The following is a 15624-nucleotide window of genomic DNA, read 5'->3' on the forward strand; positions in this document are numbered from 1 at the left end:
ACACATGAGGCCATATGTCTGTGATACTGTAGGTGTAGCTTTTCTTGGAGGCATGTGGCTGGACTTGAAGTCTTCTTGAAACTTGTTCTAGTTGCTGGTTGGTTAAAGTAAGAACTACTCAAAGCTTTTAATGCATTCATTAAAATTTGTTTAAAGTAGTCTAATAATGAAAATTAAGTCATTTAGGAAAAAAATGATGCATTTTTAAAGGTTCCTCTGCCTTGCAAATATAATGAATTATCAAAGGTTACACATATTTTATAGACACTGTTTTCTTTCTTTTTCTTTTTTTTTTTTTGCAGTATGCGGGCCTCTCACTGTTGTGGCCTCTCCCGTTGCGGAGCACAGGCTCCGGACGCGCAAGTTCAGCGGCCATGGCTCACGGGCCCAGTCGCTCCGCGGCATGTGGGATCTTCCCGGACCGGGACACGAACCCGTGTCCCCTGCACCGGCAGGCGGACTCCCAACCACTGCGCCACCAGGGAAGCCCTAGACACTGTTTTTATAGGACTAATTGACTTTCTTTTGAAGCACTGGTATATTGTTGCCAATTCAGATCATTCCATAGTTCAAATAAGAGGTCCCTTTTCCTCATGGCTTTTTAGGGAAGTCTTTTAAAGTAATACATGAAAATCTGATTAATATATAGTCTGGTTTTCATAATTGTATCTGTTGTGATTCAAGGACTGATTTAAGATTTCTATTTCATTTTATTTTTCTTGTTTTGTGGCAATCACAGACAGTTAGCCATGTTCACCTTCTGATACCTATGACACAATTTTCATATCACAGAAGGCAGAACTCACCTTACCAAGCCCTCAGGATTGTTTACTGATTATAGACTCAGTTAATTCTTCTCAAACAGTGCAAACAGTCAAGGTCAGCTCCTTTTTGTTGATTTGTTTCCAAGAGGCCTCGTAGGATACTGCCCACCTCTGTAGCTCCATTTCACAATTGATCTTGGCTGTGTTTCCCTTCACACATTGTATTTGTCATCATTTCACTTATCCCAGACTTACTAATCAATACATCAATTAACAAATATTTGCTGAGTTCTTTTTGTGGTGGCACATGATATTTATCTTGCCCAGGAGACATTGCCTTTCCTATGGTAACTACATTTAGGTTTCCCTTTGGGGCGTCTCTCCCTACATCTCTCAGTCATGTGCTTTGGAAGCAGCAGAGCTCCAGCAGTGGGCACATGACTCAGACTGGCCAATCAGTGTAGTCCATTTCTCTGGCCCCAGTGAATTGTGTGGTGATGGGCACACGACATGAAACAGTCCATTAGGAATGAATTCCATGACTTTGGACTAAAACTGTTGGGAAGAGAAGCTGTCTTTCTCCCAGGGTTACTAACCAGGTGCAGTATTTCTGGGGCTATCTTTAATCCCACTATTAGAGGATCTTTGAAGAAGGAAGCCAATATAGAGAAAACCAGACCCAAGGAATGGAGAAAGAAATTCTTATGTCCCTTTAAAAAGCCTGATCCGGGCTTCCCTGGTGGCGCAGTGGTTGAGAGTCTGCCTGCCGATGCAGGGGACATGGGTTCGTGCCCCGGTCTGGGAGGATTCCACATGCCGCGGAGCGGCTGGGCCCGTGAGCCATGGCCGCTGAGCCCGTGCGTCCGGAGCCTGTGCTCCGCAACGGGAGAGGCCACAACAGTGAGAGGCCCGCGTAGCAAAAAAACAAAAAACAAAAAAGCCCGATCCAACTGTGTCTGAAGCTGATATCAGGCTACACGTGTACCTTAGAACATACACAATTTCTGTCCTTCACTAAAAAGGACTACTGATTAAAATACTCACATGTGCAAAGATTCTGAAAAATACAAATTTCTGGTTTCCAAGGGTTTACAATAGATCAGAAAGAATAAAATAGAATCATATCAAGTTAGCATTACTCTTCAAAAGTATGCTATTTTTTCTCTCTATCCCTGAAATTATTCAGGATTGTTTGCATATATTCCTTTCTTCAAAGATAGATTGCAGAGAAGAGAGCCTGGTCTTCTATTCACCTCCTTTTTCTTAATATCTAGCAAAGTGCTTGTACATGGAAAATAGTCGATAAATTTTTATTGAATTTATCTGAAAAGACAACTAATGGTACTCAGGGATTTATGGTAAATGCCAAATGAGTAGTTTAGATCATGACATCCTATTTTATGTTAAATCACATTTTTTGTCCTCTGGGCCAGGTCTTCATTCAGATTGCTACCACTAGATAATCTGTGTTTTGTTTTGCTTTCTTGAGCAAAGCCATGGCTCAATACTAGACAGAGGCAGCTTTGTGGGGATAGAAGAAGGGGAATTGAGAAAGCCTCCAGGGATTTATGTTTTACAAGGAATATGCTCCATTATCAAAATAATGTTAAATTATCTTGTTCACTTAACTTTAAATTGATAAACCATAAAATTTTAATGAGGAAAAGAGAGAGGAAGATTCACTCCCAATAATCAAAAGTATATGCAATAATAACATCTTGATCATAATCATTGTTTTTGACCTTTCCTAGCTCAAATAACTCAGCCACTTTTACATAGTTGCAGTGTAGAACCATTTTGTCACTAGTTAATTAGAACCAAATGCCCTGACAAGGTCTGATTCTTTCTTTATTCTCAGAGCTGTGAATCTTTTTTCTTCCTGCACCAAACTAAAGTGAACTTCGTTCCTGTCTGATATTTATCCAGCTTCAAAAGTGGAAGCACCTGAAGCTACTTTGTTCAAGGTAAGTGAACTAGATATCTGCAGTTAATATTTGTTTCTTTTAAATTTTAATCGATACAGGCATGTGTGGTCTTATATGAGGATGCATATAAAACAATGCTCAAAACAATGCTTTTATTACAGTAGCTAAGATTCACAGAAGGAACTGAAAATGCATGAGTGATATTCAACACCTCTATCTTTTTCTCTTGGGTTATGTCATTCTATAGGATGAAATAATGATGGTTAAAGTTTAATTCGTTTCTATGTTTTTTTTAACAACTTTATTGGAGTATAATTGCTTCACAGTGGTGTGCTAGTTTCTGCTCTATAACAAAGTGAATCAGCTATACATACACATATATCCCCATATCTCCTCCCTCTTGCGTCTCCCTCCCACCCTCCCTTCCCCACCCCTCTAGGTGGTCACAAAGCACTGAGCTGATCTCCCTGTGCTATGCGGCTGCTTCCCACTAGCTATCTATTTGACATTTGATAGTGTATATATGTCCATGCCACACTCTCACTTCACCCAGCTTACCCTTCTCCCTCCCTGTGTCCTCAAGTCCATTCTCTACGTCTGTGTCTTTATTCCTGTCCTGCTCCTAGGTTCTTCAGAACCTTTTTTTTTTTTTTTAGATTCCATATATATGTGTTAGCATATGGTATTTGTTTTTCTCTTTCTGACTTACTTCACTCTGTATGACAGACTCTAGGTCCATCCACCTCACTACAAATAACTCAATTTCGTTTCTTTTTATGGCTGAGTAATATTCCATTGTATATATGTGCCACATCTTCTTTATCCACTCATCTGTCGATGGACACTTAGGTCACTTCCATGTCCTGGCTATTGTAAATAGAGCTGCAATGAACATTGTGGTACATGACTCTTTTTGAATTATGGTTTTCTCAGGGTATATGCCCAGTAGTGGGATTGCTGGGCCATATGGTAGTTCTATTTTTCGTTTTTTAAGGAATCTCCATACTGTTCTCCATAGTGGCTGTATCAATTTACATTCCCACCAACAGTGCAAGAAGATTCCCTTTTCTCCACACCCTCTCCAGCATTTCTTGTTTCTAGATTGTTTGATGATGGCCCCTCTGACTGGTGTGAGGTGATACGTCATTGTAGTTTGGATTTGCATTTCTCTAATGATTAGTGATGTTGAGCATCCTTTCATGTGTTTGTTGGCAATCTGTATATCTTCTTTGGAGAAATGTCTATTTAGGTCTTCTCATTTTTGGATGGGGTTGTTTTTTTGATATTGAGCTGCATGAGCTGCTTGTAAACTTTGGAGATTAATCCTTTGTCAGTTGCTTCAAATATTTGCAAATATTTTCTCCCATTCTGAGGGTTGTCTTTTCATCTTGTTTATGGTTTCCTTTGCTGTGCAAAAGCTTTTAAGTTTCATTAGGTCTCATTTGTTTATTTTAGTTTTTATTTCCATTTGTCTAGGAGGTGGGTCAGAAAGGTTCTTGCTGTGATTTATGTCATAGAGTGTTCTGCCTAGGTTTTCCTCCCTTTCTATGGTTTTATTAGATAACTAACATCATAGGTTTTTCATGAGACGGACCCCTGAAATAAGTTTGAATTTCAGCACCGCCATTTGTCAGAGCTGTTAATTGTAGACAAGTCACTTACCTTTGCCAGCCTGTTTTCTCATCTGTTCCTCATGGAGTTGCTGTGAGGACCAAGTATTCTAATGTATGTGAGGTCAAAGGACAATGGTAGTAGTAGCAAGAGCTACAGATTAGCTGGAGTAGTAATTCTGTACAAGCTTTCCCTATATCCGCCCTAGGAAACTTGATGTAAAGGCAATTCCATTTTTCCCCAATGTTGAATGGGCCATATGGCTGGCTAGGCCCCCTCTTTCTTCACATTCCGCCTGTGTCCCTCAGGGATGTGTATGCGGTTGAACTGGTATCCTTCCAGGATGGAGGGAAACTGTTCTTCAGTTCAGGGTACACCTCTAGGAAACATGAGAATGACAAATAATAAAAAAGAACCAGCCCCAAATGCTGTCAAATTGTGAGTACAAAAGTAATGTTGGTTTTCATGTCGCTGAATTTTTTGTTAAAGGAATTAAATTCTAACAAAACTAGCTTTGGTCAAAGAAGTTGACCCAATTTCATACAAGAAATAAGGATGTTACTGGGAATTGAACAGTTTATTGCTAGAATAATAAAGACGACAAGAGGAAGAATTATGGTCTCTTTTGTTCTCTCTTGAATCCCAGCTAGTAAAGTTGTGCCTGGACTATAAGAGGTGCTCAGTATATAATTATTGAATAAATGAGTGAATGCTGCTAAAAAAAATTAACAGGTGGACTTGGGCTGATTTTTAAGCATGATAAGTGTGCCATGTAAAATAAACTAGATAGAAGCAACATAGTTAAGCCAGGAAGCTGAAATTCCTCTTCTCTGAAGATCTCTAAGAGCAGGTTCAACTCCCATTTCTCCAAGATCCTGTCAGTTTACCTTTTGAAAAGAGGATAGGCCAGATATATTCTGAGGTTGAAAGGCTCTAGAACTCTCATGGAAAGTTCCATATATGTGTGAAAGGTCTTTCGTCATCTTGGAACTTGGAGAGCTTTGCCAGGCACCACAAATATTTATCCACAGTTAGTCTTTTACCCCCAATCATGCCTTAAGACAGATTTTCCTGCTACAGATCCATTTTGCTTCTGACACTCTTTTGTTGCAAGCCACCAGTTACCTGTGTGTGCAGGTGATAATGACCCCAGTGATATTTATTCATAGTTCACTTTTCCTTCACAGAAAGCAGGAAACAGTTCCTCATTAGTATCTGGGCCATATGTAAATAGCTGAATGACATTGTTGCTTTCTGTCCGCAAAGGAGAGAAATTTTGCTCAGGGTTTCACAGATAATACTGATTTTTTTGTGTCCCAGATCATGTTCAGGATATCATCATACATTGTGGTTCTACTTTCCTTTTGAAAATAATGTAGTAGATCAAAGTACTTATTTCTTTTATGTGAATAATGCCTTATTCATTTAAACTCCTAATATGAAACAAGAATATATATTAAAAGATTTCATGGAAATTTGGGGTAGAAAACAGTGCTCCTTTTATAAGCAATTGGAAATCAAATGGTAATTATTTTGAGAAAGAACTTTCTTATTACCATGGTGGGCTACTGACAATTGTTTAGGATAAGGTAACTAATAATTAAGTGACTATATTTGTTGCCCAAATCTCTGAAAATGGACAGGTTTCATGTTAAATGGTCTAATGTATATGAAGCCAAAGCACAATTTTTGTTGTTTTTCTGGTTTGATTACTTAATAGATACAGTACCAGAAACAAACCACAGCCTAGAAGCCCCCATCATAGCTAGAATACGTCTCAGGAAGACATAATTGGAAGATAAGTTTGAACCAATGAAACCCACAGAGCAGAAAGATACCATTACTGATTTAAAGATCATATATCTTATACACTTTAAGATAAAGTTGATGAATCTGAAGGACCCAGATCAGTAAAACCAATTTAGTCACATTGCATATGTAAAGAAAAGACAATGGGTCTAGTGAAACTAAGATGACTAACATAGCAAAAGACTTCAGTGCTCTCTAGTTTGCTTTGAAGGTATAATTTATGAAGATGCTTTAAGGTCATATGTAATACAAATGACAGTATTTCTAGAGATATATTTGTGCTCTGTAGGATTCATGAGTAATAATGCCTGGAGCACTCCAACAAAGGTAGTTGCATGAATTAATGGAGCAATCTGGGCATCAGTCCAATAAAAATGTTGGCTGAATGCTTCCTTGGGGGGAAAAGATGCTGAGAACAGGAGAGTTATAAGCAATTGATGCTGGTTAAATAGAACATCTTCCTTACTCTTTTCAGCTTGCTTCTGAACTAAGTCAGCTGTGTGTCTTTGAGAGAGGAAGAAGAAGACTTTAAGGGGCAAGTTTATTTTAATGCAAAGAGTCAATTTTCAAGTAACGTACTTCTTCTTGGGTAGACTGACCTGAGTATGAAAACCCAGGCTTACTAGCAAGCCCTTAGTTATAAAGTCTCTGCATTTAATGCTGATATCTCAGATTTATGCTGCACACTTCCTATAAGATCAAAGTACAATATGTAATTCTCAATTTCAATGCAACTACATATTTGAATAAATTTATTTTGTGTTGGGAACAGTGGGAAGAAATGGAGTCAGTTAACCAGGTCTAATAGGAAGAGTTCCCTTCTCTCTTGGCTTGAGGTCTTCCATGGGGACATAAAGAAATAAAAACTCTAGGCTCATAAGAACTTCTGTGTCCCACTTGCCAATCAAAAATAGAAGGCAACTGGTTGTCTTTAAGTGATTGGTAGTGGGCATGGAAGAAAAGAGCATGCTGTGGAATATCTGGGCTGGGTGGAGTGTCACATGCTTTTTAGAATTGGTCTGAAGGTCACTCTCTCCATTTATAGCCATGGAATGGATGGAGACCAAATTCAGTGTCAGAATGTTTGAAATCCATCCTTATTCTATAACTTTCTAGCCATGTTACTCAGGGCAGGTGGCTTAACTTCTCTGAGGAGAAGTTTAACTTTTTAAATTTACACAATTGGAACAATAAAACTCTCCTCTGTGTCTTACAATCATTTCCTGAGACGCTATTGAAATAATGTATGCAGATGTGTTTTGCTGGTTGAGGAGAACTATGCCATTGTGAAGTGTGGACATTATTATTCTCTCTAATGGAAAGCTCCCTGAGGGTTTATACCGTTCATAAACCTCTTCCAGCTGCCTACTTTATTCCTCAAACCCTCCTCCTTTGGCTCTTCTTGTTGTTCTAATTACATCCAGGAGGACAACTCCATTAGGAATTAATGAGCTTTAGTACCTTCATTTGCCATCTGCTCCCCTCCCCCTTTTAACAAATGAAGGTGTGTCTCAGCCTCAAGACCTTATGTTGACTGTAGCCAGGCAGATGTAGCCAGCGTGATTCAGATGAGAAAGATTCTTTATTCCATGGTACCAAGGTCACATTTGGATTTGGTGCTGCTTTTGGAAGCCAGATGGCGACTGGAAGGTGAGAAGAGCCTCTGTTTAGAGCCCTGCTATGGAACACACTGGCCCCACTGGCATTCATTTATTCAAGCAGGCATTTATTCATTCAATTAACATTTACTGTGTCTGTTATATGCCAGACACTGTGCTAGATGGCAAGGATATAAAGTTGAATGAGACGGACTCTTTTCCTTGAATTGCTCACAGCCTACTGGAGGAGATAAATACATGTATCCAGGTAACTATAGTGCAATATTTGATGTGCTCTAATAGTCCTATAGCACTGAGTCTAGGTTCAGATATAGGGAAAGTTAGAAGAGCTGAATTGCTCTCACAATTGGGGCTTTTCAGAGAAAGGACTGTCTTCTCAGTTGCCTCCATGTCTATTAGCAAAAGGAACTGGTTTGTGGACCAGTAAGTATCTAGCTGATAACCCCCAATTGCACATCTCTCTTTTCCTTTATTCCTATGTCTGCTGTGTCCAGTTTGGGAATCACCTAGGACATAACTGCAATACTGGAAAGATTTGCAAATGTAGAGAATAATAATCTCCCCATCTCTATTTATAATAACTGTGTACCATCTATTGTTTAATGAAGAGGGTGGTAATTAGGGTCCTAATAGATAACAGATGGCACACAAAACTGTTACAAGGGTGTGAGTACAGCCCCATAGGAGGGATTGTGCAGGAATCTGGGGCTAGGAGCAGCTGAGCTGAGACAATCTCTATGTCCAAAGGGAAGAAGAGAGGGATCAGTTTCAGGACCCCAGCAGAAAAAGGACCCCTGGAGAATTGGTCTTCTTGAGAGGTACAGTAACCTTCAGTAAAAGGTCATAGTTAGCCCACTTGGAGGCTATCTAGCAGGGAGAAAGCCAGGGAAACAAATCCCCTGCCTTCACTTTCCTCCTCCCTCCCTCCCTCACATCTCTCTGATGCTCTCCATGGCCCAGACCCAGCTAGAAGTCTCAGGGGCTGGGATCCTGTCAACCTCACCCTTCCAGTTCACCAGAGAAGGGTGGAGAGGGGACCTGGGAGGGCAAACAGAAGATAACCACCCAGGAGAGATCAGGATCCTCACCTGTAACATGACTGTGTAAGAATGTAGACTTGCCTGCCCCCAAAAGTTATGTTAATTATGTATATATGCATATATATATATGTGTGTGTGTGTGTGTGTGTATATATATAACATAACTTTTTATGCACATTTTATTATGCCTATATATACACATATATATGCACATATATACATGTGTGTTTTCTTAAAATAATAGCACACAAGTTCTGTACAGTAAGTCCCCTACATACAGACCTTCAAGTTGTGAACTTTCAAAGATGCAAACATGCATTCGCATGTCCAATCACGTAAGTTCAAGTGTCTGGGGTAAATTGTCACGTGCATGCATCTACGAGTGGTTGAGCTTTTGTGTAGTTTACAGAACTGTATAGAGGACAGTAGTACAGTATCTTTATTTCAAGCCCAGGCTGTCCAGAAGCAAGCGTAAAAGCATAGGTAAAGTAGCTGGTACTACTGTACTTTTCAGAGTACTGTACTGTAAGATTAAAAATGTTTTCTTTATTTTTTCTGTTTGTTTTGTATGTATTATTTGTGTGAAAAGTATTATAAACCTATTTCAGTCCCGTACTATATAGCCGAGTTGTTAGTTGGGTACCTAGGCTAACTTTGTTGGATTTGCAAACAATTTGGACTTAAGGAACGCGTTCTCGGAATGGAACTCATTTGTATGTAGGGGACTTATTGTTTAACTTTCTTACTTGAGATGCTTTACCAAACACTCTTTTTCTTTCCTTTTTTAAAATACTTTCTTAGTTATGGAAAATGTCAAACACACACATACATAATAAATCCCTAGATGCCCATTATTTTGCTTTAGTACTTATCAATTCATGACCAATCTTGTTTCATCATGCTCGCGTCCAATCTTCATAATCCTATGATTTTGAAATACATCCCATGTTTGGCTTTTGTTAGGCCAAAGGCATGTTAAAGCTATTTTTTAAAATGAATCCCCTTTCTCAATCACAAATTAAGCATATATTTTTAAGAGCTGAATCATAGGCAGTAATTAATATATTTTAAAAGGTCAGTCAGCCTCTCTTAACCCTAGATTGTTTTAAAATGATAAATGATCGCAAAACACAATGAATAACATGATTTATATAACTGTTTACTGTGTTATAGTTTAAAAATACTGGCTTATACCTTTTTTTTACCTCTTTTTCTTTTCATTGTTTGGTAGTTAACTAAATTCCTAAATGACGATTTCTTCCGTTTTATTTATCCCCCACCCCTATATTGGGAACCTATCATGGGGTACCATTCAGTATATAGAACATTGTTCCCCTCTGATTTGTAATGTCCCATCTTCCATATATCAGATTTCAATACATGCATGGGCCTGTGTTGGGCACCTCTTTTTATTCTGTTGGTTTATCATTTTTTAAATCATTGTGCCAACATCATACTTTATAATATACTATAAAGTATCACTTTATAATAATTCTTCATATCTGGTGTTTGGAGTCTTTAGACGTATCCTAGCCTTTCTTGGCCCGCTCTTCCATATAAATAGGTTCAGCTTGTCAAACTCCATGGGGAAAAAATCCTATTGGTATATGGCAGTTGATTTCTAAAATGATCTGAACTACAAAACATATTTGTTGAGAACTTTGAAAGTTTTCTAGAAGTTTATGAACTGAAGGCTTCATGAGGCTTAAGACAAGCAGGAATAAAATATGATTTTCTCTTTGTGCATGTGAAGGCTTGATTAAAAGAAAAAGAATATATTTTTGTAATATTTGTGTGTCAAGCATAGGATCCCTATCTTTTTGTTTAATGTAGTTTTCTACTCACTTTAAGATCTTTCTTTGCAATATGGGCTCTCAGTGACTAAAAAGGCAAGGTTGAGAAGAAATGAGAAATGATTGACAGAAGATCTCAAGAGCTCAATGGTCTCAAAAAATATGCACCATGGACCCAAGGGGCAATGCATAGAAGGAATATATTAATTGGCTGGTGATTTGAAGATATTAATGATGAAGACCATGGCTGCAATACAACTGAGTCACCAGTCATTTAAAAATGTAGGATCTGAATGCTTAGGAATTGTATTAGTTATCTGTTTGCTGAGTAACAAATGAGTGGCTTAAAACAACCCAGGTTTTATGGGTCCGGAGTCCAGGCACTGGGTCCTCTGCTTGGGGTCTCACCAGGCTCTGATAAACGTGTTGGGTGGACCACATTTTCATGTGGACATCAGCCTGGGGGGGAATGCACTTCCATGCTCATTCAGGTCGTTGGCAGAATTCATATCCTGGTTGCTCCAAGACTGGGGTCCCCAGCTTTTTGCTGATTGTCACTGGAGGCCACCCCAGATCCTAGAGGCAATGCAGTTCCTCCCTGTGGGCTGCTTCGGTGTGGCTGCTTGCTTCAGCCAGCAAGGAGGGTCTCTGGCCTGTAGAAGGCCCGGTGCCTCTTTTATGAGCTTTCACCTGATTAAGGCCACACAGGATAATCTCCTTTTTGATTTACCCTTTTGACTTGGGACCTTTATAACATCTGCCAAACCCCTTCACCTTTGCCATACTCAACTGTTTAGAAAAAAGTCACAGGTCCTGTCTATGCTCAGAGGGAGGTGGTGATCATACAAGGTGTCAACACCAGGCGAACAGAGTCATAGGGCCACGCTAGAGGCTCTTTGCATAGGGCTAAAATAAAATGGCAGAAAAATTGTCATCTGTGGTCACAGTTCTGGCCACCTGGTTCTTTGAAAGGAAAGGGCGTTTCTGGGATGAGACCTGCAGAGGCAGAGGTGTTAGGGTGATGTGGGTGCAGCCCGTTTTGCCTTGTGTTTGTGAGAAGCAGAAGGAACACACATTGGCCTCCCCGAGCTTTCAGGGTATCTGTGCTGTAGGGCTTGGGAGCTTGCTGTGGGCTGTCTCCCCTTCAGAGCAGTAGATGTGGGGACGCAGCCACGTGGCTCTGACGGGCAGGCAACACGGATCTCCTTGCAGTCAGCAGCCCAGGAAAGAGTTAAGCCTTGGCTTTTGTTCCTGAGCTAGGAGATTTTGATTAGATGCTTAATTGCTATTGGAACCTCGTGTGTAGGGTACACGCTTAGCGACCTGAGACAGTCAGAGACCGAATTTAGTACCTACTCTTAGGCCTGCTCCCAAGGACGAGAAGAAAAGGAGTTGTGAGGTACATTGTTGGCACAAACGCTGGGTGAACAATCACCTTCCTGGCCCAGCAGCAGTTTCCTGGTGCAGGTGATTCTGTGGCATTTGTGCTGTACAGCTCCCTTCACCTTTCTGGCCCCAGCCTGCAAAAAAATTCTGGCACAGCAGGGAATTAGTGCCTAATGGCAAGAGAAAAGGAAATTAGCATTTCCTAACAGCTAACCAAACACAAAAGCGTCCCCCAGCCTTGCACGGAACACCTCTGACCATCCATCCCTCTATGGCCAAGCCCTGCACCTTACAATTTGTGCTTAATTATACAGGAAAAGAGAAATCTGTTTCTCTGGGAGAGCCTCTGAGAACCTGTTGGGGAAAGCTTTCAATTTTAATTACAGAAGAAATACTGGCTGAGGCAATGGTGAGAAGGAATTACCTTTCCTTTTCTTCTGATTTTGCAAAACAGCTGGCAGCAGACACTGGCACATAGAAGGTGTGTAGGAAATGTGGGTCCAATAAATGAATAAATATGTGAATGAAAAAACAACTGTGAAACACTTACACAAGAATATTCTTCTTTCAAAAGAATAATGAAAAATAATTTCATTCAATAAGAGTCATTCTTAGTTACTGATACATGACTCAGTAGTTCCCATTCAATTTAAAATGTTCCATTTTTTTCTGATACTTAACAAGTCATTAATTGAATGTTGCTCACTTTTAAGGCCAATCTGTGAGACATTATTTATCCTGTCTACTCTAAAGTTCCAGCATCAACGCAGGCGGGGCTTCACCATGTACTGATCATGGGACCTTGGCCTCTCATTGCCTCAGTTTTCTCATTTGTAACATGGGTATAATAATAGGCTTATTTCATAGGCCTATGAGGAGGAAAACCTCATATATATTTGTGTGTGTCTATATATATGTATTTAAACAGTGTCTTAGAATAGTGTCTGGCACATGATAAGCATTACAGAGTATTGACTGCTGCTCCTAGTACTGTTATTATGAGAACTAGCTGTTGAGAATAATCCTTCATATACTGGTTTATTCCACTCAAGATAAAGGAAACTAATAGAATATTAGAAATCAGATTAAACACAGAAAGCCAGTAAAATATACCAAGACAGAAGATGATGAGAGTGTAAAAGCATAGAAGAAAAAAAAATGGTTTTTGTTTTTGTTTTTCTTTTTTAAAGAAGGAAAAAGCCTAGAAATAGGACAAAAACTATTCGTTGGCTATACTGACATGGAGATCGCTGGTGACCTCCATAAGTAAAATTTCAGGACAGTGGGCAAAGAGATTACGGTGAGAGAAGTCAGATGGATGTAACTTATAGAGTAAATGGGACGTGAGGAAATGGAAACAATATATGAAGATAACAATTTTGAAAAGCTCAGACATGAATTGGCTAAAGAAGATATGCAGGGATTAGGGGAGGAGGGAGGCTTTCATGTTGCACGTATAGTTTTTAACATTTTAAGTTGGAGTTACTAGTCTAGAATGAGGTTGAATTTTGGCAAGAATCATTCATAAGGAGTAGATGGGTTGTAGAAAATGCAGTGCTGTGAAGTACTTGAGAAGATGAGAGGAAATGAAATGCTATCTGTAGTGCACATGGACTTTTAACTTTAACTCCTGTAGTAAAAGGGAATACAAAGATCAATGCAAATGCTAATGGATTAATGGATTTGGCAGTGGACTATTTACTGACTTCTGTGTTCTTAATGAGTTATGAAGCACCTCACCGGCTCAGAATGAAGGAAGTAGAGAGGATGGAGGAACATTTGAGGAGGGTAGGTAAAGCTTCTCAGAAAATAGTCCTTAAGGAGAATTAGAAAGAACGTACTATAAGTCAGAGCACTATTTCCAGTCTTGAAAATCCATTTGAAGCTGGTGATTATTAATTTATTGGAATACCAATTTGCCCTGCCACATGATTTTTCTCCAGCTACCTGGATATAAGTTACACAGAGGCAGAAGAGAGTGAGAGATAACAATCGAGAGAAAATACAATTAGTATTTTTTTTACCTTTTTCTACTTCCCCGCTCCAACTCTGGGGAGCCTTCATGGACATGGCTGCCCTCCCAGCCTCCAGCAGCACTCTGTTATCAAAGAATTCAAAGAAATGGAACATAGGTTTCCAACTTATTAATTTAGCAAAATGAAAAATTTTATATAATGTCTTCTGTTGGCAAAGATGTTTGCAATATAATTTGGTTCCATCTTTTCACAAGTAATTTGGCAATGTCTAGCAAGATAAAAATGTTAATAGCTTTTTACACATTAATTCTAATTCTAGATGCTTATGCCAATAAATACTTTATAATCCAGAAAATTATTATATAAAGATGCTCATTGTCATGTCATTTGCAATAACAAAAAATTAGAAACACCTTTACTTGTTAACAGTAGGAAAACAGTTTAGGAAATTATATCCACTTAGTAGAAAATTACACAGTTACTATAGTATAATTACAAGATGATGGAGCAAAATAGAATAATGCTTAATAAAGAAAGAATGAAGAAAGCTGACCTACAATTGTGTCTTCCTTATGACAGTAATTATGTAAACATATAAATATTTATTAAAACTTAAAACCAAAATAAGGTTTTAAAAGCTCTGTACCAGTAATGGGGATTTTATGTTTCTTTCAAAATATTTTTTAACATAACTCTTATAATTTTGTTTTTTCTACTCCTTTTCTTAAGAATTTCTGATTATTACTTCATTTTTCATTTCATAGTTTCAAATAAAGTCAGCAATTTTATCATCAGAGAAGATTAGACTTATTTGACAGTTCATAATTCCAAGTTATTTGGTTTAAAAAGACCATATACACTTGTAGGTGCTTTCAAAATAAAATTTCGAGAATTTTTTTTTTTTTTTTGCTCTGTCTTTCCTAGTATGGAGATTAAGCAAACTACCTAAAATTGCTAGCCATTCTTTTTTCATTTTTGGCATTTTATTCAGTTATTCACAGAAATGATAACCAATGAGTCTGCAGTTGCCTCTGCCAATTTCTTAAATCCTCTATTATCCACAATATGAAACCATACTAATATGAATGCTTCCAGTATTTTCAGAGCTCTTTAGTTATTATACTTGAGCATTCTGTATGAAGTATCTTATGTAAGTGTAAAATTTAGACTCAACTTCTGGAAGCTTTTCATTTCTTAGTTCAAAAGTGAGAGATGCTTAATCCAGCCATATGATTAACAATTACTTGTATAGTAAGAAGCTCCTAAATTATTGTTTTATGGATACCTGACAGTTTTCTTGCCATTTCTCAGAAGTTCTCTATTAAACACATTCTCTCTCTCTCTCTCTCTCTCTCTCTCTCTCACACACACACACACACACACACACACACACACACACAGTGATTAAAAGCACAGACTTTGGCATTATGAAGTCTAAGGTTCAATTTCCAGTTCTGTAGTTTCTGGGCCACTTCACTTTAGGCAAGTAACCTAATGTCTCTGAACCTTGTTATTTTCATCTGTAAAATGGACATTATAATCATATCAGACAATCCTCAAAACATCCGTAATGATTTTAGAGTTTCAGAGTCAGGTACAAGCAGGCACTCAGTAAATGGCTAGTGCTTTTATCACTTTATTATTATTTAGCTCTTGATTTTCCTTGAGTCTGTGAGTCCCCATAATGAAACGTAATTTCCA

General features: G+C 38.6%; 1 long non-coding RNA gene across 1 annotated transcript in view; it reads left to right on the top strand.

Annotated features, from left to right (window-relative positions):
* Window positions 1–2662: 2662 nt before the first annotated feature.
* LOC308609962 overlaps window positions 2663–15624 on the top strand; it is a 36330-nt gene continuing 23368 nt past the window's right edge. The window contains exon 1 of the long non-coding RNA XR_014014376.1: window positions 2663–2728. This is a non-coding gene — a long non-coding RNA (uncharacterized lncRNA). The remainder of the gene's footprint in view (window positions 2729–15624) is intronic.

This window comes from Mesoplodon bidens, assembly GCF_964165515.1.
Source record: "Mesoplodon bidens genome assembly, contig: HAP1_SCAFFOLD_206, whole genome shotgun sequence".
Classification (NCBI taxonomy): domain Eukaryota; kingdom Metazoa; phylum Chordata; class Mammalia; order Artiodactyla; family Ziphiidae; genus Mesoplodon; species Mesoplodon bidens.